This window comes from Halyomorpha halys, unplaced genomic scaffold, assembly GCF_000696795.3.
Source record: "Halyomorpha halys isolate HHAL.00 unplaced genomic scaffold, Hhal_1.1 Scaffold945.1, whole genome shotgun sequence".
In the NCBI taxonomy this organism is placed as follows: domain Eukaryota; kingdom Metazoa; phylum Arthropoda; class Insecta; order Hemiptera; family Pentatomidae; genus Halyomorpha; species Halyomorpha halys.
This window is the reverse complement of record NW_027107924.1, coordinates 522,855-548,771: the sequence shown is the minus strand read 5'-3', so window position 1 is coordinate 548,771 and position 25,917 is coordinate 522,855. Positions and strand designations below refer to the sequence as shown.

The window sequence follows — 25,917 nt, the reverse complement described above, 5'->3', positions numbered from 1 at the left end:
CCCCCCCCCCAGCCATATTCGAACTCAGAGAATTGTAAGAAGGTAGAAACTGATCCTACAATAATAAATGTTATATTACGAAGATAGACATGAATTCATTTTTTAACATTTTTATTGATTTCTAACAAAATATCGTTTTAAAAAAATGAATTTTGTTTTTATAAATAAGTTTATATAATCAATTTCAGCTAATATTATTTTACTTCTAAAATGAAAAAAAAAATGTCAAGATCATTTGTCAAGAGTATAAAAAATTGATATAGTTTATTTAATCATGAATTCCACCTAAACCCTTTAGTTTTTAAGCCTTTATTTCCAATCGATTTTCCGTATCCTTCAGAGCTGTCTGAAAAGAAGATGAATAAGGAACTTCTATTATAGAGTTTTATGATTTGTAGCTTCTTTATCAGAAAATAAAAATTTAATAACTTTTTTGTTTTAATCAGTTTTATACTTCGATAAATAGTTTTTCCACTTTAAATGCACCCAGAGAGTAGATATTATCAAGCAAATATATCAATATTACGCTACCCGACATTGTTCGAAAAAAATATTCACAGGTTTTTTGATACAGATATTTCAAATCTGTTTTAAAAATTAATTTTCAAGGAAAAAGCAAACTCAATAAATAATTAAATGTAGAAGGCGCCATAACATCACACGGTTCTTGAACGAAAGAAATTCTAGAAGTTCTAGGAAGAATTTCTGTCCAAGTAGAAGCTAATAATAGACCAAATTGCATTTTAACATTTTATATTTTACTAAAATTAACAATTTTAATTAGTTTTTATGTAATTAGTAAATGTAAAGTTTTCATTCAAATTTAATTAATTATCATACTCTTCACAACACAGTTGAAAATATCATTTCAACTGACAATAATACGCAATTTTCTTCCAAATTCAGGTTTTTTTTTTTTCCCCGATTTATTAGTTTCACAAAGTTAAAACGAGGTATCTCTTATTTCTCATTATGGCCAAGAGAACAGTAAATTTTTAAATCACTTAGTTATATTTTAAACTTATTTTAAAATATTAAAAACCGCTCCACTCGTTTTTTTTATGTAAGCACGTATATAGATCCTATAATTGGTTGATTGAAGAAGGTGGTCTGGGGGGGGGATTCACAAAAATATTTATTATTTATCAATTTTTTATTATTTATGATTCAATTCAATATTTTATATAATTCCAAATTAGTTTGTATACTATTTCTCTTCAATTTTTTGTTTCTCTAAATGTTGGGGTTATCTCTAACGTCGGCATAAATAAATATTTTTTTGTTTATTTATGTTGTTCTTTGCTGACCGCATCACCCGACCACCTTCTTCAATATTTTTCTACGGTCAACTATCTACACCTCATAGATCCTATAAATTCGATTTTGAGCCGTTGAAGCTCGTTTTGATTTTATCATCACTAACTATATTAGAAACCGTTGGAAATAATTTTGGGTAAAATAAAATTCACCTGTAGCCTTTAATTGAAAAATATTGTTTTAGGTGATTCAATAAATTGATAACGGAATGTTATGATTAAACGTTTATGTGAACTCCGTAAGCTGGATTCAATATACACCACATAACAAACTCTGTCTCAATAGGAAGACTTTAATAATATACATTTATATAATTGAACTTTGAAAATCATACTAAAATAATAAATTATCTGCTCAGTGGTTACTCAAAAATAAAAATGCCTCTCTTTCGAAAATATATAGTGTTCGTTTAAAAGAACGGTCCTGTAAGGAACAGAGGGAAATAATAGAGTTGATATGAGAGACAATTTATGTGGGTCAGTTGGAGCCGTTATATCTCCAGGGATTTGGGAGACGGGATGATTTGGTCGGGCTTTGTAGGGGCTACTGGTCATCACGCACCAACGGTGTCCATGTTTCTTCATCTCGGATCATCTTCTACAACTCTCTCAACATTCTTGCTTCAACATAAAACTTGTTCCGAAATAGTAAAAACAAGCTAACTGGACTGGCTCACAATTCCTTATTTTCTTTTAAACTGTTAAAATAGCAGACTGTTATCTCAGTAGAAACAAAAATCACGTCCGAATTCTCTTTGTATTAATTTTTTTTTTCGTACCCCCCTAACAAAATAAGTAATTGAATACATACATATAGGTAGGCATACAACTACCATTAATATATTTTTTTTTTCGTACCCTCCATTAGTAAGGAAATAGGAAATTAAGGTAAAAGGAATATGTTAGTAGAAGTTGGTATCCTTTTTCTACCATCGGTATTTTAAGGGTTATTTAACTTGTACACTGTATGTGCGGAATCGTCGGCGCCGAGTGCACATTGATACTACCATATGTTGAGCGGGGAGGGTCCGCTTTGCTCGGTGTATTAATAATATTGACAGATTCCTTTTTCTGTTTTTAAGTTTGAACTAAATATTCGAGAATGAAAAAGTTGCTGGTAAGTATTTTTTTTCAAATGCCATTATTTTTAGATATTAATTATATTTCCGCTAAGTAGTGATATTTTATAATAGTAAGAGATTCCTCTTGAAAATGTTCAACTTTTCAAAGAAACAGCTGATTGCTAAATTAGCAGCCTTAGAAATGAATTGGTTGCCATGGTAATGGAAACTATGTAAAGTATTTTTCATATATATTTCTCGTTACTTTAATATCAGTTTAATTTAATTTTTTTAAATATAATTTTTTTTTTAAATGGTTTTTTCCCATCTCTCAATGAATTAACCTAAAACCTTTTTATTTTTTTTTTATTAATAAACCCATGAATAATATGAAGAAAATAATAACATATTTTGTACTTATTTATTTTATTACTATTATTGTGTAAATTATAGCAACTAAAAAATGACTGAATGAAAAATATAACATAAAAATATTAAAAATGTGCCCTGAAGGGAAGAGATACAGCAGCATTTTGAATGATGGATGTGAATACAAATTTAATAAAGATGATATGAGGAAAAAAAAACCTAAAAGAGATATTTTTTAATTCAATGTACGCTATAAAAGCAAAATACAATTATCAGATTTCATTAAATTAATTAATTTCATTCAGCTTCGAATATTAAATGAATTTATAATTAATTATAATTTAGGAACTTTATCTGACATTAATATAATTTTAATAAAAGATATTATCAAAAAAGAAAATTCGATTATTAAAAAAAAAATCAGAAAATAAAAACCTCATACTTACAAGTCTCAATCCAAGTTAAAACCTGTTTAAAATAATCTGCTCAGCTTTTATCCTGTTTAACGTTAAATAAAAAATAAAAATAAAAGTACACATAATTTGAAATTTTTTATAATACAAAAAGAAATATACATATATGAAAGAAAAAAAAACTACATCAAGTTAGATTACTCCTACTCTAGATAATTTTTTTATTTATTTAATAATTATTTAAACTGATACGAACATATCTAATGTATTTAAAACATCCGCCTCGTATAACTACAGCAAACCCAGTATTGAAATTATTACGATAAAATACATAAATATATTGACAAAAGTTATAACTATTCGTCTAGAACAAATTAAAACCTCCGGTTTCTACATTTATCTCTACAGAATGTTTCACTAGTCAGAAATCTATAATGATCAGTCAGAAGGGAAATGTGGAAGAGAAATTGTAGGAAAAATATATAAAAGATAGATTGGAAAAGAGAAAAATGAAATAAAATAGAAAAGAAAAAAGTTTGAATACAAAAAATGAATATGATTGATAAGACAGAATATGGGACAATGCAAAGTTTATTGTTACCGATAACTTTGGGGAATCTTTTTCTTGCTAAATTTTAACAAGTAGATGTGTCCAATTAATTGATTCTCTATTTTGAATATATTGGTTTTTTAATTAATCTAAAAAATATATATTTGCATATAACAAAAGATGGATATATACTAAGAAATGTCTCATCAAATCATCGAAACGTATTAGATTCAAAACTAGTAAAAAAGTAAAGATAGTTTGGTTTATTGATTGATAGTTTGATATAAATTTACTTAAAATTAAAAACTCAATTCAGCAATCAAAATAATAATTTTTATAACAATAACTTTTACAAATTAACGTTAAGACAATCATGATTATTATTATAACAAAAAAATTTAAAATCATAGCTCCTAACTTTACGCTATTTGTTTTCAGAAAAACAATAGAACTCTATTTAAGGTTGAACTTAAATCATTGAACCTAAAAAATCAGGATCAATAACTCATGACTTATATAGGACTGCTTGAGGAGGGGAGTTGGGATACAAAAAGTTAAAGAATGTATATTTAGAAGTAGGTTTCTTTATACAGGGATATAATAGATTTTTTTACAATTATATTTTTCAACAGGCAATAACAGACAAAGTCAAATAATATTTTTTCCAGATTTGAAGTCTGAATAACTATTCTACGAATTAACATTAAGGACAGGAACTATATAAAATGTATTCGACCATTCATATTTAATCATAAGAATATAAAAAACATATCTAACCTATCTAATATGAAAAATATAATTCTAATGTAATCAATATAAAAGAGAAAAATACCTAACCTAATGCCTAAGACTTCATTTACCTACATAATGAATTGACTATTAAACTTGTCACCAATATGATTTACGATAAACAATCCACTTGAATTACCATAACAGTTATTTATAATTAAATAATAAAATAAAAAAAAAATCAACGGTCTCTAAATATAATCTAAAGAAAAGACTGTAACTACAAATCCTTCCTGCCAAATTTATAGACAGTTAAACCTCTATTTTAAACTACAGAGAACTCATGCCCCTCTCTACAGTGAACACTCAATGTTCTGAATATCTACGGAATGGGGGCCCGATTTTTACAGTTTTTATAGAGTATTATTTTGGTCTAAAATTAGGTACTGGGATTTCCAACATGCTTATATGATTCTAAACCAGTTATCATAGGGGAAATGTAAGTTTTTTCCTGTTAAAAAAAATTAAAAATAAAATGATTTAGTTATTTATAAATCAAAACTTGTAATGTAAAACTATTTAATCCTTCCTTGCAAAAAATGGCATATGTTATCTGTCAAATGAAAAATTTCCACATCATAAACTGCTAATCAGATTGAAATGTCACTAAAAAAAAACCTAATCTTTATGATTTTTATTTATGAAATCTGTTGTAATATATTATTTAATTAGGTACTATAATATGTACATCAGAAAGGTGTAATAAAGAAAAAGTAATTAAGTTAAATAATAAATAAAAATATGTTATTGAAGTTGTTAGTTCGATTTAATATGGATAAATATAATAGTTACAGATCTGGGAACAAATACTCGGGCTTTGAGTTAATGCCAGAAGACTAAATTGTTATTATTATTATTAACAAACCACTAAAGTACTTTATCAAAAGAGAAGTGAGAAAGGTTCACTAGAGCAGTGAAACAACCACAACCAGTGACATACAACATACAGCATGACACAAAAAAAAGACATTTTATGTAATCGAATGTATAGTCAATATTTATATATATAATTACACTAATAGCTAATATCTGAGAGGTAAATTAGTCAAAATGGTGTAAATAGTTACAATTAAGAATATAAAATAAAAAAAATAAATAAACAGAAAAAAGCCACACCGCAGACATTACTTTCTGGGGATCGACAGTGATTTTCTGCTTGATTGCTTTTCTAACAACATGCGTCGAGTTCCTCTACGTCAAAGTGTTAAAAGATTATAAAATAAAAAATTATTAAACAACAAAAAGTCAAATTAAAACAAACAACAAAAAATAGTATAAGTGTAAGAAAAAAAAAAAAACGAAAACTAATCATTACGGATCTACTAAGGAGATGGACGCGACAGGTGAACGCTTGACTAGTCACAAATGCGTTCTCTCCTAAGGTTAGTTGAACTACGCATACAGACTACGCCGTCCAAGTTACCTTCATCTTCTCTTGGAATCCTCTCTTCATCGGGTCGTATTAAACAACAACAACAACAACAAAAGGGACTCTGTTCTCTCATCAGCGACCTCATCAACAATCCTTTACTCCTTCTGCAGCAAATAGTAATAAATATAATAATTATAAATATCATTTGTAGTATATTTTTTAAACTCAAGAAAAAAAACCATTATACAAACTGGTTTCTAGGCTATTATACACAGTTTGTCTACTTCTACACAATATACAGGGAGCAACCTTCATTTTAGAAATAGTAAGTCAAATCTACTTATGTTAATTTTTTTTTAACATGTATTAGGCTACGAAGCATATGCAATTCTGATTCCATTTTGTTTTAGTTTTATTTTGTTATTTTATTAACGTGCATCCCTAACTACATTAAAAGATCATTCATACTGATAAAGATTATTTTGTCAACAAAACATGAGAATTGTGAACGAAAATAGGAAAATATTATTTTGATACAGTATAACCCCGCTTATCCGTCCAAGTCGTAATCGAGATAAAACTGGTTAACCGGCAGATCCCGTTAATCCGGAGAATATAAAAAAAAAAGCTCCAATATTAATCATGCTCAAATCTTAAGTAAAATTAAAATTTACTATAAATCATTTATTTCTAGTGAAGTTGATTTTCATAGAACAATTTAATATAAATAAAAATAAACATTTATTTAAATAAACTTAAATAAATCTTCAGTTAGTTTGATTTGTTTTACAAAATAAGTGTTTTCTCAACACTTTATGTTATTTATTATACCAGCGGTTAATCGTGAATACTGGTAAAACAGGGTTCTGGTAGATCACTAATACTAAGTTGGACATTGATTTTTTTTTTTTTTTTTTTTTATTTCGCTATTGTCGTTTTTACATACTTAAGTCAATAAATTTCTTTGGGCCGTCATCTTAAATTATTTTTTTTAAATCCTGAAAGAAAAGTTTGTGTAAAAAAACGGAAACTTTAAATCAATATACAATAAATAATAAAATAGTTGCCGAAAAACAGAAAAGCCCAAAATTTTCACCGAGTGCTCAATGACTTTAAAGCTATCTTCCACACGATAAAAATTAATAAAAATATTAATTACATTAGTATAAATGTGTCAACATTTGAGTCTTCAAAGAATACTATGATGGTTTAAATTTCAGAAAACTTACACAACATGAAAAAAGTTATAATCTTATATCGTCAATAGATCCTTTGATATTAAGTAATGAGTAAAGAATTTGAGTTTTTTAGTTCACCCTTAATTGAGCCTTCTTTTTTTTCTTTAAACTAATAACATTACAATGAAATATACAGTAACATAGTGAGTTGATTTTCCTATAAAAATTATTTTATGAAGTCGAAAAAAAAAAAAAATTTCCCATGACTATTAGTATAGTAACAAGAGTTTAACATTGAACAAAATAATTCAAACCCGCGTCTCAATGAATACTGGGTTCCACTTAATACCAATTTTTTCTTATACCTCCTCTACTGTTAATTAAAAAGTATAACGATTTAAAAATTAAAAAGCGCAGTTGACTTTGACTTGTGGTATCTTCTGTCATAAGATGTTGACCAAAATTCCCTGTCAACAGTAGGGATATTCATGAACTAAGTTTTAAGTGTGTAAAATGGAATAAAATGGGATATTCATGAACTAAGTTTTAAGTGTGTAAAATGGAATAAGTTGTGTTAAATTGAAAAATATTTCATTCTTTTAGCATGTTAAAACGACATAACACTTAACATGGTTGAGAGTCTGTTAAGAGGTATGCTAAATTGAAAATGACGCCACGAAACAGACCAGTAGAGCTCCACATATTTTTTGTGCTGTCATAGGTTAGTGGCTGGTTGTACGTATTTGGTTTGTATTGTTTTTGTTTTAGACAATAATAAAGTAATCGATAAAAATAATGAAATCCTTGGTGGTTTTGGCAGGATAGGTTACAAGTGGCTCAGAAAACCCGCAAAGAGCTTTTGTACATCTAACATATAATATGGACCTTAAATTGAGCTGCTTACATTCTTATACTAGTAACATTTCGCATGTTAAAATATTTTAAATTTAACACATCATAAATACCCCTAATAATTCCTACGATAACATATTTTCATCGCTCCAAAAATCTTGGAAGTCAACTGATAGTTTTGACTAAATTTACAAAAAAATAGCGCTTATTGCTAAAATAAATGATAGAGCAATAAATATTCTACGAAAACAAATCTAATTATTATTTTTTTAACTTAATCCAACTGTTTCCAGATCATAACATTTTCAAAACACTTACGCATCAAACCGTATCAAAAAGAGAAAAAAAATGTGACCCTGACCATATGCCGTACTTACAAAGACACCTGGACGTCACGTGTGTAAGACCGTACACGGAACACATGCCACCAAATTGGTTTTGTCTGTACCACTCGGTGTTAATCATGAGTACAAAGGAAACGTTTATTAAAAAAAAACTGAAAATAGTGTTGAAACAGCATAAATGATAAGTAAATAAGTCTCTTCAGTACTGCCGGAATATATATTAAGGTTTAGTACGCAGATAGATGTACATGTTTAAATCACAAATTTTTCTTCAATAGTAGCACATCTTAAAATTATTTATTATAGCATATCTTAAACATATTTAGAATTGGGCGTATTACAAGGATGGTACCGTACACTGCGGTTATTTTCTTTACTGAGGTCGTTTTAAAGAATTTTCTAAAGCTTTTAGGGTTGTTGTAAGTGAACTCTTAACTATGGAATACTTCAAATACAAAATAAAAAATAACAACTGTAAAACATAATAAAAATAGTATTATATTATAATAATAATTAACAAATGATATATTATAAATGTAAGTTTATGCCATAAAACTGAACTAAATATAAAAATATTTAAAAATTGGTTTATATTTTAAATTATTTTCGGAAGATGATCAGTTAACCGTTTGTACTCAATTGCAGGAAGATAGACCAGACGGTGGTCAAAAAAGGTAAACAAAATAATAAGTAACCGATATATACATTTTTACACTCATAATATTAATTATTATTTCAATTATAGGATTTTACCATGAATCGAACAATGGAATACTAGAATGAATTAAATAATTTTGGGGTTTGTATATATATAAGTCTACTTCATAAATAGATAATAAAATAAACTAATAAATATTTTTGTGTACTTATCTTGCTATCCAGACTATTTTCCTACAAATAATAATTCTCCCCCACTATTTTAGGTATGATACACTTAATTAGAAAATTATTAAAAATATGGATTTGAAAGATAAATTACCCACGTTGATAAAACTAATTAATTTTTTTAATTATACAAATTAATAAATTATTTATAAATACATCGTGGAACATGGTTTGTCATAATCAAGCTGCTTTCAAAATAGATATAACGAATACGTACTAATTTTTATAAACCTTTTTCATTACATTTCACAACTAACGAGTCGCATATTGAATCAATACAATAAAAATCGATTTTACAATAAAATGAAATTTAAACACAAAAAATATTTATAAGTGAGACGATGACAAAATGACTTTAAATGCTTTTGAATTTGACCCACAGCGAACTGTTAATACCCCATAAGCGAGAGGTCATAGCATTTGACCTCTGCTGAACTTATCGATCTAAACCAAAATAGCTTATTTGTCCTTTCACACATTAGTCACTCCTCTTCGAAAAACACGCTTAATCACATCATTAAACAAATCTGCTTAACGCTGAATCGGTGTTGTTTGACATTTTGCAAACCGAATGTGAATTTATCGCTAAATAACTTCGTTAAAATTTCAAAAACAAATAATTCATTAATTGGAAAGTAGATCGATAATTTAAAATAATGAAATTTGGATAATGATAATGATTTCTATAGACAATTAATCTATTTACACAACTAAGGCTAAGAGTATTGATAATGGTGTCATAAAAACATTTAAAAAGATGAAACAAAATATCAGAAATTTCACAAAGGCATTTTTAATAAATATAAAATAATAAAATGGGAAATAAAACATGACCAGTACAAGGTATTTAAAATTGAAAACAAAGCAAATATTAAGAAACGTGATATTGAATGATATACTAATAACCAGAGGGACAAGCTAGAAAACATAAGAATGTTTTGAGTTCTGAAATTGCCACTGACTACCACCGTAATAATTCTTAATGATATGTGAATGTATTCAATAAATCAATTAAACATGGTGGTAGTAGTAGTGTGGAACTAAAATGGACTGTGAAGTTAAAAAGCTTTAATTATATACCAGCGAAGAACTATCTTTCCAATACGCACCCAGCCTATTAACCTTTTCGGGGGAGCAATGCTCAAGCTGTGCGAATTGCATCTATTATAATGAAGGCGTTATATTTGTATCTATCAATAAATTAATAAAATTTAAGGTGATATTATAAATAAAATACGACTTTAGACGATTTAAATTAGATTAAATTCAACAATAAAATTTTATTTGGTAACCCGTAGCCATTTTCCTACCTCAAAAAAATAAGATTCCATTTTTTAAAATGTGTTACTAGGATGTATCAAGAAATAACTTAAATGAATGAGGAAAATCTGCGTTTTTCAGTAATACAATTTAATCTCAGCCAGACCAGGAAAATAACGTCAAGTTCACACTAATTAGCTATTATAATTAGGCAAAGGGAAACTGATGAAAAAAATTTTAGACCTCGAGACGAGAAGGAGTTGAAGTTCAAAGTCAAGGTGAGATTAAAAATATATAATACTCCAATGAAAACCCTAATGAGACTTTTAGCCTTTAATTATTTATATCCACTTTTAAACATCAATTATAAGCAGTGAATGGCAATACAATTTATCAATTATACATAAATAGTAGTAAATTACTTATAATTATAGTAAATTATTAAGTTTATTCTTTATTCAAAACCCTTTGCATTAATGTTCGATCAAGTTGTAAAATGTGGATCTAGTGAAAAAATACCATAGCTCCAAGAAAGAAAATTCTAACGCACGACGTCGTTAAACGCCATGATGAAAAAATTGGATTTAAAGAAAATCTAAAAACGAATTTGGTCTTGACTTTTAAACAGGTTTCGATGATTATATTAACACCTCCCTAATTAAATTCTTTTTTTTTTCTGACTTCAAAGAACACTTGTGTCAAATTTAAACAAAAAGAAACATGACATTTATGCAAAATATAAAGAAATTCGAAAACGCATTTGGTAGTTATTGCTTAGTAAAAAGAAAAAATTGTAAACAGTCGAGTTGAGACTAGCTCGCTTTTTTAAGCGTAAATTTTTAATTATTTTAAACGACAATAAATCGTGAGGAGAAAATAACATGTAAGTTTTCCACTTATCGAATTTTAATTTTTTTCTATTTGGGATTAACGTCCTTATGTTCTCCAACTTAGTGGAATAACGACAGGTCACCGATATATTCTAGACAGAGTGGGAAAGTCAAGATTTAATCCGCCACAGAATAAAAGTGAACTGACCTGGGGGCCAGATTCGAACCGGCACCGCTTTCGACACGAGAATGTTAATTTTGCAACAACTGAACACGTTCGCCCATCAACGGTTCATTTGTAATAACAATTTATTTATATTAAAGGCAAATAAAATTAAATAATATGGGAATTATAAATGACTAGTTAAGAATTTTTAAAAATCGCTGTAGATATATCTTAATTTATATTATTAAGACATCCTCCAGTTTCGATCGACAAATTTTATAAATATTTTTTGAACTCGTGTAGACCAAGATTCTTAGACTGTAAATAAGATTAGGAAGAAAACGTCCTTCGATCTTGATATGGATCGAATATAATGTAATGCAAAAACTAAATATTTTAGTCGACTAATTACATACAATACAAAATATAATAAAATATATTGTCAATGTACGTGCCTTCAATAAGAGAGATACTGCAATTTCCCAACGGTAAAACGAGGTCCAAGTGACAGGTTGAAAAATTGACAGAAAGATTTCACAGACTCATAATAAAAACAAAAATGGACCCGAAACGTGTCGCACGTGAAAAGTTTTTATCTCTTGGCAAGTAGTGGACGGTGAAATCGTCTCCTGTTAAATGAGTTACAGTTCACTACTTCTAGAAATAAGGTTTTAGTAAATATGTTATTGTGTGTTCTAGGCACTGAATAATTTCGACACGGTATCTTTCTCTGATCGTTAAAGTTTTACAACACAGAACGATTTTTTATCGTTTATTATTGATGAAAAATAATGGTGTCTCATCCATTTACAGCTGAACTTTTAAATAATTCATCCCAACTTTATTATTTGATGGGAATAGTTCCTATTTTCTAAGAATCGATATCGATCTAAATTTGAAAATATTTCAAGTTACATAAGATGAGGAAACGACATAGAATCAGATCAGAATGACACACTAACCATCCCTAAGAGTTGATTTCCATTTTTTGTTTCTTTAAAGGTCTCTTATATTATTCACAAAATGAGATGATACCATGGTTAGAGGTAAAAGTCTAGGAAAAGTTCAGTCGTATTAATATTTTTTTTTCTAGTTTGTTAATTTCTAAATATTTATAATTATTTGGCAGTTTTGTTCTTAATATGTTTTATGTTAATTTCCACCACTATAAATTTTCAAAACTTGTATTTAGTTAGTTATAGTTTAAATGATTTTATTTCATGATTTAAGTATATTTGAAACTTACACTGAGCGATTTTATTTGATGTTACTCAACATATTTTTTTCTTATGTCATACATATATTTTTATACAATTTTATTTATTATGCCAACTCTTCCTGAATGTTTATAGGCTATGGCAGAGGTATAAAAATAAATAAATAAAAAATATCTGAACATCTAGACTACAACTCAAGCTAAACTGGAAAAGTCTGAAGTAATGAGATTTAATTTCTCTACCCTGAAAAATTGTACTCTCTAACCTCTAGGCGATAAACAACTCTTAATTAACGACAATATCTCCGTAAAGTTTAATTTTAAACTGTCAAGTAGTTTGCAGGAATTAATAGTTCTTAGAAATATGAGACAACTTCTTTAAAAATGACTTTTTTTCGTTTAAAGGACTCCTGGTTTATCCTGAACGCGAAAAATTAAATTATTTTGTTAAGCTAAATACTTAAGTTCCTCTTTTCAGGGCAGGAGCGGAGGCAGAAAAAATGATTGAATATTTCTTTTTAGTAAAAATATGTATGCAAAATCTTATAGTAAATATTTTTGGGAATCTTAGCAATAAAAAATTAATTCGCTATGTCATTAAATTATTAAGTCATATTAAGATATACACTTTTTTATATTTTTTTAGGTTTTAGAAATAACTATTTAATTATTTATAAGGAAAAAAATAATTTTAATTCGTTGTATTATTTAATTATATTAAGATGTTCCAATAAGCAATAGGAATTTACCTATGAATACGTATTTATATTTATACTTTCATTGTTATTCAATACTAACAACAACTATTAGCACCAAATGGGCCAAACTCTATGACTAAAAGATGTATATATTAGCCAATAAATTATCTATCTATCTATAAGAGAACAATAAAATCTAGAATCGTCCTCTAAATATCGTTTTTTTTTTTTTTTTTTTATAAAATTGATTGAGCTACAAAGTATTATATTTTACACAAAATCTAACGTATACACCAATTCATGTTGTGTATATATTCATAAGTACGTACACATGGATATGCTTAATTGTTTGAAGGAGAGGAAACACAGCTGGAGGCAAGGCCAGGAAGCGACGATGCCCTTTCCAAGGACTGAGTTCTCTCTACGACTCCCACGAACTCAGTGCCGTAATGCAGGCTCACAGGAATGAGAAAGATCAAAGATCATTATAAAACGCATGTTGTCAGTCTTCTGAATATGCAACGTCCTGATTGCTCTTACTAATGAATGGGCATGGACTCAATGATGATACATTCACATCTCAAACCAATCCAGATTTTCTGTCATCAATGATGAAAAAATCTAAAACATAGATATATTCACGGAACTAATAATAAGTTTTAATTATTTTGTTTATTTATCAAACTATCACCATTGGTATTGATACAATCTTCATCAGGATTTACATATGGATTTTCACATCCGTCCAAAATTCTCTCCACGTAAATGGGACCCTCAACAAATTGTGAGTTTATCAAAATAGTCCATAAAAATGATTAAACGATTATCGAGACCTCATTTAATAATTTGAGCCATCAAATTTACAATATAAATAAATTTTAATAAGAGATTAAACGTAACATAACTCAAATGCTACATCTGTCTTGGTCTTATACAATACCATTTGTTAAACACTTATACAATACCAAAAAATCGTTAGCTAAAAACGGGCCAATCATTTTACAGACCTAAACATATTACCTTTATTGCGAAAAGTAGCGGATGGTTAAAAAAAAAAAAAAAAAAAAAAGAATAACATTATTGATAATATGGCTAAAATAAAAAAATTGTAAAGATTCAAAAGAAAGCCATCAGACCTAACTGGCTGTTTAACTTTTTTGAGGCAGGAATAAAAAAATCACCCTCGAACCCTAATGACTTTTTTACTTACATCATTAGCTCATTAATATGAAAATTTCTCTTTTATCCCTAATTGCTTAGCGATTTTCTCTTAAAACGTGGGCATAAAGAAACGAAGTCAATGTTAATCACTTGTTGAACTCTAAATAGGCTTCCCCACAGCGAAGAAAATCCCGCACTATATCCTTAATCCACCTAACGTGTTAAATCGTAAACACAAAACCACGTTTAGCTATTTCTTTTTAAAATTGTTTTATAGTTTTTTTCACAAAGAAAAATGCTTTGGTTCACAGTGAAATTCCTAGAATTTTTTTTTTTTTTGTTTTACTAAATTCTTTGTATTCTCCGAATATAAATTTCATTTTTAAAAATTTACTTAGGCTGTTATATATAGGGTGTTTTTTTAAGCCCGATAGAACTTGAAATTGTAAAAAATAACACAAAAAATTAAATTGTAATCAAAATTTTTTTTTTTATTCGAAAGATCAATACGTGACATTAACATTTGAAAATGATTTCGGGCATATGGGCACCGCGGCTGTTTTTGACGAAGCGCATTCGGCAGTTGGCAACTGACCCGTTGTTTTATCGCAAAATTGTGTTCAGCGATGAGGCGCATTTTTGGCTTAACGGGTTTGTTAATAAGCAAAATTGCCGCATATGGAGTGAGACCAATCCACAAGAGACCCTACAGACTCCATTACATCCAGAAAAATGCACCGTTTGGTGCGGTTTTCACGCTGGTGGCATCATCGGACCTTATTTCTTCAAAAGTGAGGCCGGAGCTCGCGTTACGGTCAATGGAGATCGTTACCGCACCATGATCAATGATTTTTTGTTTGAAAATATGGATGACATTGATCCGGAGGAGATGTGGTTTCAATAGGATGGCGCTACGTGCCATACGGCGAACGCAACCATCGACTTATTGAAATCAAAATTTGGCGATAAGTTGATTTCGAGAAATGGACCTGTCAATTGGCCTCCAAGGTCGTGCGATTTGACACCTCTCGATTATTTCCTGTGGGGCTACGTGAAGTCACTGGTTTATGCTGATAAACCAGCAACAATTGACGCCTTGGAGGCCAGCATTGTTCGTGTTATTCGTGACATACGGCCAGCAGTGCTCGAAAAAGTGGCCCAAAATTGGACGTCCAGAATGCGCTTCGTCAAGAACAGCCGCGGTGCCCATATGCCCGAAATCATTTTCAAATGTTAATGTCACGTATTGATCTTTCGAATAAAAAAAAATTTTTGATTACAATTTAATTTTTTGTGTTATTTTTTACAATTTCAAGTTCTATCGGGCTTAAAAAAATACCCTTTAGATATATACAAGTTATCGCATACGTACACTATGAAACATTGAACTAGTAAATCGTCAATAACTAGACTGCACTGCCAGACTATCTTCTATTCTATCTACGTACAACAGTAAATAATAACTATTTTATTTGACTGATAAAAAAACTGTTTTTAATGTAAATTTGTGAACTGTTAAAAATTTATTTTTGTCTCAGTAGTACTTACGAGTACCAAGTATTTAAGAATTACTGGATCCTCGCTATAACGCGAATTATACCACGGTTTTGGATAAATGCGAGTTATACACATATAACTCACACATACACATATAACACTTAGAAAATTAGCTTAGTATATGTCGATAAACATTTTTGCACAATTTTTCTATACACTTTTTATTGTTGTATAATATATAAACATTGTTTAACAAAGCATCTTTAATTATATGCATGTGTATCTGGTTATTCCAATGATCTATATTTTATATCGTGGTTATATCAACTATAAGGGTAGGTTTATTTTTTAATCACGACGTTTTGGCCGAGGATCCGCTTTAGCAACTATAATTTCATATTGATTTGACCAACATTACATACTTCTTTTTCTTTTGGTTAATTTTTATATTTTCGTATACTTGATGTCCTATATACCTATGTACTATGTATGTCCTATAGACCTATATACCTATATACTTGATGTCCTAATAAACTGAATGGTCAAAAGATGCATGGAAAAATGATTAATTTTAATTCTTAGTTAGAATGACTTGAATTAATAATAAATTATTTATAGTTAATATTTTTATGTTTATTAGAGTACGACCTTTTTTAAACCATGTAAGAACTAAGAATGTATTGTTTGATTAGAATTGAATTAAGTATTTATCTGTTTGTAAGTACTAACACTTCAACTAATTCAAACTAGTAACTAACTTGCTATTTACCAATTTTAGAGATAAAGACAATAACAACAAATTAATTAAATCATTTATTTTGAAATTAATAATTGGCCTGAATGAAATAAGATGGTGAGTCTAATTAATGAAAATAATTGATACTAACCTATAACAATAAATATAAAATAACTATAAATATTGCCGACTTAGAAAAATAATTATACGTTGTGCCATTGGGCCTTTGGGTCATGGCTACAATTCTCGATCGTAATCATCGATAGCAGCCTTTGCCTCGCCATTACAAAACTATTCATCTACAATTCATTTCATAGCGCAACCGGGCAACTAGTTGTAATAAATAAATTCAGTAAGTTTTTATATAATTGTTGTTTTTGTTTTATATTAGTCAATAGCACACCATTGTAATCAATAAATAAAAAATAACCCTCACCTATAATAAAATAACCTAAATTGAGGTTTTACATTTCAAGATAATTAAATGCAAAAACAAATTGGGTACTAACATTACAACTTATCTTACGATTTTTCTCGAAACTCGTCATTATTATCTCCCATTTTTTTTTAAAGATTCATATTTCAGTCATTTATAAAAATAGGAGAAAAAACTTTTTTTTAAATCATAATCCTTAACTTTTCAAAGAAAAAAAAAAAAATATCTTTAACTATGAAACCGATTTTATGGTTTTTTTTTGTTTGGTTCGAATCCCCATACTCCTGGGACCCCGGTTTTTTCTATACTCCGGATCACTGAAATAACGCCAGCGATTTTGATTAAACTTGCCTAAACCATATATGGACATTTCGTTTATGTAGAGAAAAAAAAAATATGAAGAAAAGAAAACTTTAATTGCCCCAAACTTAAATCGTGTACACTTTATAGTAAATAATATAAATATTAGAAAGGTAATTCAACTCCCTAAAAAAACAAAAAAACTTCTAGAAAACAAATGAACCAACTAAATCACACTGGCATTAACACAGATATCGCGTATCGGACTTATATGGATATAGAAACCCGGTAACTATTTCTTAGATTTTCAAATAACTCACAAACTATGAGTTCCAGAACATTTCTTATTATAAAACGCGAAACATGGGTGTTGATGACCTTAGGGTTTTACGCCCTAAAGCCCCAGAGAACAACAACAAATTTCTTATAATCAATGGCGTACCCAGGATTAAAACTGGATCAAAACAAACTGGGGAGGGAGAGGGAACCAAAACATGGTCCTTTAGGTTGAGACATGAATGGCGAATAAAATAAAAATTTTAAGAGAATTATATATAATTAGAGCAGCACTTATTAGTTATTGCAATTATTTACTTAAAACAATTTTTTTTTATTAAATTAACAATTTTTTTCTCTTCTTGGAGGAGGGGGGTAGGAAGCTGCCCCTCGCTGGGTACGCCCATGCATATAATCATTTGAATGATGATTAAATTGTGTACCAAGCTGGACTAAAAAACTGGAGTGAAACTATTTAATTTAAATAATAAACCATTTAGTAAAGTGGAGATTTCTTTTTCAATTTTAATAAATTCACTAAAGAAGAGAAGAATTTCCTGGAGATAATTAATTTAATTTATACTTAATTATCTCAAAAGGATACAACAAATTTCTTTCATCGGAACAAAGAATGCTCGGACAGCTGTTTCCTTTTGAACCGGGTATAAGTGAAAAGGTCTTTCCTACCTGGAATAAGCAGCTTCGTAGAGTAAAAGGAATTAAAAAGGGGAAAAAAAAAGGAAGCCCCTAACGTTGCCGGTTTTGAAGGCACAAGTCGCAAAAATAAGCTGCCTCAAGAGAAACTCCTTAATAAGAGGCAAGCCCTCACAAAGGCGAAGATTAACCAACCCCTGGTGCGTCAGCTGCTTTACAAGACATACAACTGATCCACCAATGTTTTTACATGCTTTGTCATTACACTTGATTACAAGGAAACCTTAAGGATTTCTTATTCTACCAATAGATGAAGTCGTCATGTTTTACGTTGAGCACTTCACTTCACCTAGTAGGGGAAGTTAAAAATAGATTTCAAGAGATCTATTCATGCTCTCTCGAGATTCTTCTTGTAGTAGCTATAAATCATGTTTCTGAATCACGTTTTTCTTTAGAGGGTTCGAACGTGTAATGGAGGCCAAATGTGATTCTACAGATTCGTTTAAAAATAGATTGCGGTGTCCTTAAACCAGTTATAGAGGTGCTTGACGATCGAAATTATTCTTAGACGAAAATAGCAGCATAAACCAAATTTTGAAAGCGATAAAGACCAGAAACTGATCTTAAAATTCATTTAACTCAGAAATTATCTGTCAAACCACGGTCTCAATCCCATAAAACATGCGGCAACTTCAATTAAGTCAAAACCCAATTTGAACCGGAGTAATTTAACCTTTAAGACTTATGTTTTTTTGTTTTTTTTTAGTTAAGTCTATCATTCTATATTCACGACATGGTAATCCATCGACTCGTAATTCTTTTTTTTATAATCTCTTCATTATCATTTCTGACACACGGAGTGGTTATTCTAACCTTAGTGGAGAGGGGAGAGCTCAAGTTTAATGTTAAGTGGGACCAGCACAGAAATAAAAGTCTAACACCTAGACCGGATTCAAACCATTGCCGCGGCAGTCACGAGCCAGCCAATGTTGGTGCTTGAACTCGCTCGGCTACAGTCGACCCAATGATTGAATAACTATTTAAATTGTTACAAGAATCACAACAATGCACAACGGACAATATGACAGGTCTAGTTCGAAAAAATCAAGAACCACTAGTTCTTTAGGTACAGAATTAATTTCGCAAATATTGGTGTATTCTGGAAATTTACACTTTACACGAATAACCGAAAATAGCTTATGAAGTTTGATAAAATTTATTCTGGTGCATATTTACATTAATTCGCAACTTTATGAAACATTGTACCCAATAAAACAAGCCGAAATATAGGTGTATCAAGTAAAATAGGCTAGCGCATGCGCAATATAGAATAACAGAATAACTAAGAGTAAAACTCTCAGGATAATGATGGATAGATACTTTTTTAATTTTAACATTAAGATATTACATTTAAACTGTAAAATTTTAACCACTGAGTTTAATTTTTAATAACCTTAATTAGAAGAGGACTATTCCTATACTGCTGACGGAGATTTTGATTGGTTTTCATGATAATTTATTATATAGTAATACAAATCTGAACCTTAACTAATTGCATGAACAACACAAATAGCTCGATAGAGATCATTAATTTCTTCTACTATTTTAAATTTATTAAAATGAATTCTGGAAGCTCTTAATACTAGTAGCAGTTCTACGTGCCAATTCTCAAAGAGTGCGAATAAATGGGGATTTAATATAACTATACAAAAAACTTGTATTTGTCCAGCTTTATCATTAATTTTGTACACTGTTCAGAGGGTAGAAATATCACGCACAGACTAATTTCTGCAATAAGTGTCCTTTATATATTACAATTTGTAAGTAGTTTTCAAAAAAAGCAAATCACCCAAGACCGAAACGACAAAAAACTGCTCACAGGTCTGAATAACGGAGACATTTGCGACACAAATGTCCAAAACTCCTAATCTCATTATTGTACCATTACAATTAGGGATGTAGGGATCAAGGATTATAGCTTTGGAATTCAAATACTGGAATTCAGTCGTATATTAAAATTCGTAATATTTTAAGTACTTTAAAATATTTAATTAATTAATTCGTTATTTAAAAAAGTAAAATAATATTGTGATGAAAACGCGCATTTGATGTTCAGACCATCTAATCCGCGTAGGACGAGAAACTTATATGGAAAGCATAAGCCCACTCGCCTAGCTAGTAGAAAATTCTGAATAGTCATTAGGTCCAGAAGGGAATGTATCCTATGGTCGGAAGTGAGAGGTATTGAGCATTTCCATTCAAATGAAACAAGCTAATAACTGTTATACTATTTTTTACAATTTTTTATTTATTTTTTTTTGGAAATATTAACAGAAATTATGTTTAAAAATTAAGAAACAAAAAGCAATAGAGATTAAAATGTGCTTAAAGTTGTCTTTACGGGGTATTTATGAAGTAATATAAATTCAGCTAATTATATTACTTTTGTAAATATATTTTTTAATACTTCCGAAGTAGAAGGATATCATAAGCAATTAGAACCACATAAATAAAATAATGCATATATTTGAATTAGACCTGAGGAGATGACTTGTATTTAGTGGCGGTCCTACAGAAACTTGATCCTCCCACTAGTTACGATAAGTTGATTACCTATAAATAACACCATCTACCACCCCCGTTTTTAGAAATGAACAAGTAGGAGATAATTTAAAAAAAAAAAAGTACTTTTCAATATACATAACGAATATTTAATGCAATCAGTTAAAAGAATGTCGAAATAATTAAATTACTTTTTTCCACATCGCTAAGCCTAAGATACCAGCAACATCTAGATAAATCTTGTTACTTTCAGATCCTTTCAAGTGTTTTTATACGCTATATAAAAATGTGTAAAACATATTAACGAAATGAAACTGTTCGATAAAACAGATTAAAAAAAACTTACAAAAAATTTATTGCACAGAAGACATGTGATCTTCATAATATTTATCAGGCATACATTTCCATCCCGGGCAAGTTGCCAAAACTCCTAGATTAAATATGTTCTCCCGTATATAACCCACAGATCGCGACGTCCGTTAAAAAAGTCCGTTCCCCTTTTAGAAAATCCCCTCTGGAATATTTTAATGAAAAGAGAAAATAGATGAGGAATGTAACACCGGCGAAAATAATTCAAAGTGAAATCACAGAAGGAAAAAACCACAGGCCGGAGTACGTAGCCAAAAAAAAATTAAAATCAAAGAGAAAAGTTGTTTAAATTTAAATCGTCACGAGTTAAAGAAAGGACAACCTGAAGATCTTATATTAAAGTATAAGTTACGATCTCTTCAAGGACAGTGAGAGTACGCCAAGTGGAGGTTCGTTAGGAACACGTGAGGAGAAAAAGTCACGTAAGAGAAATTCCTGGCAATATTAATCTTGGAAAAAAGTTAGGTTCATTGCCCATAGACCGGTTCTAAATAATTATATTTATACCAAAAGTCCAATCTAACAAAAAACTTAAAAAATTATTTGTCACAGCACAAATAAATAATATAATAATTTTTTACTAAATAATTCAAAAACACTATCCAAATTATAGTCTCAAAACATTTATTTCATTCACACGTCCAACGTTTCGGCCAATTCGGCCATCTTCAGGGACAATCTTAATTTACTATGAGACATATCATTTAACCCTTTTAAAAAAACTCCATACAGGCTATTCTGCCCAGGTCAAAATATTTACATCTAATATGTCAAAAATACAATAAACACCTAATAAGTCAAAAACATAAAAAACACAGTCAAATTATTTCTCTTTTACCACAATATACAAATTGTATATTGTGGTAAAAGAGAAATAATTTGACTGTGTTTTTTATGTTTTTGACTTATTAGGTGTTTATTGTATTTTTGACATATTAGATGTAAATATTTTGACCTGGGCAGAATAGCCTGTATGGAGTTTTTTTAAAAGGGTTAAATGATATGTCTCATAGTAAATTAAGATTGTCTAAATTATAAATAATAATGTTAAATAATTGAATTGATTGTAGGATCATACAAATAATGGAAACTTTTGTAATAGATTGTCCCTGAAGATGGCCGAATTGGCCGAAACGTTGGACGTGTGAATGAAATAAATGTTTTGAGACTATAATTTGGATAGTGTTTTTGATTTTAGTAAAAAATTGCCAGTCTCAAGAAAGAAATTTAAAGATTATAAATAAATATAATAATTGTTAAATATATATCAGTGAATCAGAGAGATTAAGTTGAAAATTTCAACTTTTAGAGATCCAGTGAAGATTTTAAACTAACACTGACCTATAAGGAATCCTATAGTTTCAATCAAATTTCCCTTTTATTTGTGAACCAAATATACAAGTCGTAAAATTTCGATTTTAAAACCTAATTTTGGACCTAATCTATTTCTCTTTAACCACTTAATTTGAAGGAGTTGACCACTTGACTATATTAAGACGAAAATCAGTTAGAAGAAGACCGACAAATAATAAATAAAAAACTAATATTAGCATAATATAAATACTACCTCATAGGTGAATAACAATAATACGAATCATATAAATATTTTTCTGAATGGAAGAGTTATTTTTTAATTAAAACTTTTAAGAGAAATATTAACTGCATATTTCATAAGTTGCTAAAGCAATACTTCCTAGTTGTCAAAAAAGAAAAAATGACATTCCTTAGTTCAAAAACAATAGAATACATTTTTTACATGTATTCAATACTAGAATACATTTAGAAATTTGAGTGAATCTAGAATTTTGTTGAATTTTATTATCTACTAGTTTGTTGTAAAATTTTAACTTAACTCATTTCAGTTAGACGAGGAATTAACTGCTTATTTACTTATCGTAAGGATTAGGCCTCAAATTTGGTTTAAAATTATTTGAGACAGCATTGGAATTGAATTAAGATGGAAAAAAGGTAAAAAAAGACCGAAAAACTAATAAATTAAATCACAACTAATATAGCTTAAAATAAAAATTAACTCATAAGCGAATAATAATTCATATAAAAAATTAGTTTTAAAGGGTTACAACTAATTTTTTACAATTTTTTAAAATTCCGATTACACTCTAGGTTCAAAACGTTTTTTCTTTTTGTTAAAACTTTATTTTTTTAGTTATTTTTTATATATTCTTGAAAAAGAAAAATGGTAAAAATACTTTTCAGATTGGAAAAGTTATTTTAAAAACTCTTAAGAAAAAATTTAACTTATTATTTTATAAGCAAGTAAGTGATACTTTAAGCCGCAAAAATAATGCTACACCCTCACTACAAAAACCTCTTTACCACAGTTTTTATCTAAAGAACAATTGTGAGTGAATGTTAAAGTTTAGTGCATTTGTTGTCAGGTACGAGCGTTGTAATCCGAAAGAGATCTAAAAAATAACTAGTCCAAGTACTTTTTTGGATTACTTATTACCAACAGATAATAAACACATTAAACTCCTAATTTTACTTCATAAAATATTATCAATTGAGGTGCAAAATCTTTGAACGAATATTTGAACTCAGATTAGTTCAAATTTTAAAAATTTCGAAAAATCAAAACTTCAATAAGTCGTTTGAAATAAATTATAATCTTAACTTCGAAAATCTCAAAATAAACCGAAAACAGAACTCGTCAACGAAATATTTCTTTAATATTTAATTTATTTTATTTTATTTGCATATGCTCAATTATAGTAGATAGCATATCATAAATAGAAAACATCTAAAATTTTTTTCGTTTAGATTTTTTTTTGTTTAAGAAAATACAATAATTATCATGCATATAGATATCTTTCCCAGTCTAGATCAACAACGTTAATAGAAGATGAAACTATAAATTATATCAAATATTACAAAATAGAAATAAAAACATTTCTGGAAAAGACATTGCTACAGACTAAACCATCACCACTTACATTATACTGTTAAACTAAAGTACTTATCCAATAAGGAATCAACTAGTGACTGTTACTCAGCAGAAATTATGATATTTACCTGAAACAAAAATAGAATTAATTAGATAAGACCTGGAATTGTAATGGTAAAAATAAAAATAATTACAACATGCATAACATTAAATAAAAAGGTATCATTATATCTAATTATGATGTATAAATACAAATGAGTAGTTATGTTAATACTTTTTTTCAGAGAATAAGAGAAAATTCACGTAAGTTGAATATTTATATTTAGTCTAATCAAATTCCACGATACACGTAAAATGATAAAAGAGATCCAGTAAAAACAAAAAAAAAAAAAAAAAAAATCGAGTTCCCCAAGCTGAATGTAAATATTGTAAATAAAAATTATAGTGTTTAAGATACTATTTCACTTCAAGTTTAATTTTGATTTTTATTTACTTTTTTCTATTACTTATCAATTAATTTATATATTCGCAAATATGGTGTGAATGAACCCTATCACTGTTGTCTAGAAATTTAAGACAGAATGTATTATTACACAATTAAAAAAAAAAATGATTTCAATATAATTTTTAACATTTTATAATTTTGTTTCTAATTGTTAGTAAATTTAAGTTATTATTATTATTAGATTATTTTCAATACTTTAAATTTCCAAAAAAAAATATGTACTCCTTGTAATAATAAGAAAAATGTCTATCTTTGATATGTTTTGAGATAAGCACTATTTTTATAGGGCAATTCCCTAAAAGCAAATACTGAAAAAATAAACAAACCGCGTACAATACTAAAAAACATTTTTGTTACTAAATATTAAAATATCCCTGGAGTTTTTGAAGAACGGGCATCACTGTCAAATGCAACAGTGGAGAGGTCACACGAGCTGCAATGGTCGCGGTTGCATGCCAAGCACCAATCCCTTCCACGTTACAAGACCACGCAAGCTTATACTTAACAACTTAGCTCTTGATTCTTAGATGTTGATATTTCCTGAGGAAAATTGATTTAAAATATCGATTAATTTTGAATCTCTCTTTTTATTACCTCATTATTCTGGGAGTAGGTTCCTACAGAACAATTATAAGGTTATATAATTTATATACTGGTCAAAAACTGTATGGCCGCAGTTAATTACAACTATTATAATTCAATATCAATAATTTTAGGCAAAGAAAAAACAATTAAATGAATAAAAACAATACAAAAAGTAGTTACAATATTTACAAATAATAAATGATAATGCTCAATTTGTATATCATTCGTAATATCATATATAATATAGGTTCAGTTTGGAGAACCAAAAGGTGCTATAATAGAAATTAAAATAACACCTCCCCCCCACACATTGCCCTTATGAGCAAGGTAGTCGGAACCTTGTAATGAGATAGACCATTGCACCACGTACGGACCTTTGAACTTTTTATTTCAAGGATCCGAGACCCGCCCGAGCACTAATTTATGCCGTTATGAATGAAGAGAGAAGGTTACTGGGTGCACTTTTTCCACGGCCAGTTTTATTATTAGACCTTCCTCCGCTAGCTGTTTTTACTCCGGGCATTAATTAAACGGGACAGGGTCTGAAATAGATTGAGGATGCAGAACATATCCTCTTTCGGCAACATCACCCACTTTAATATTAAATAATTTATCAAAATGTATTTTTAAAA

General features: G+C 28.8%; 1 protein-coding gene across 7 annotated transcripts in view; it reads right to left on the bottom strand.

The window, feature by feature from the left end:
• The window catches only part of msi (musashi), a 562,348-nt gene that overhangs the window by 56,174 nt on the left and 480,257 nt on the right, over positions 1–25,917 (bottom strand). For 2 of the 7 annotated variants that reach the window (XM_067046276.1, XM_014431092.3), the window contains one exon: positions 5,922–6,034. The exons of the other annotated variants lie outside the window; for them this stretch is intronic. The gene's annotated coding sequence lies outside the window, so the exon portion shown is untranslated. The remainder of the gene's footprint in view (positions 1–5,921; positions 6,035–25,917) is intronic. 7 annotated transcript variants of the gene reach the window in all.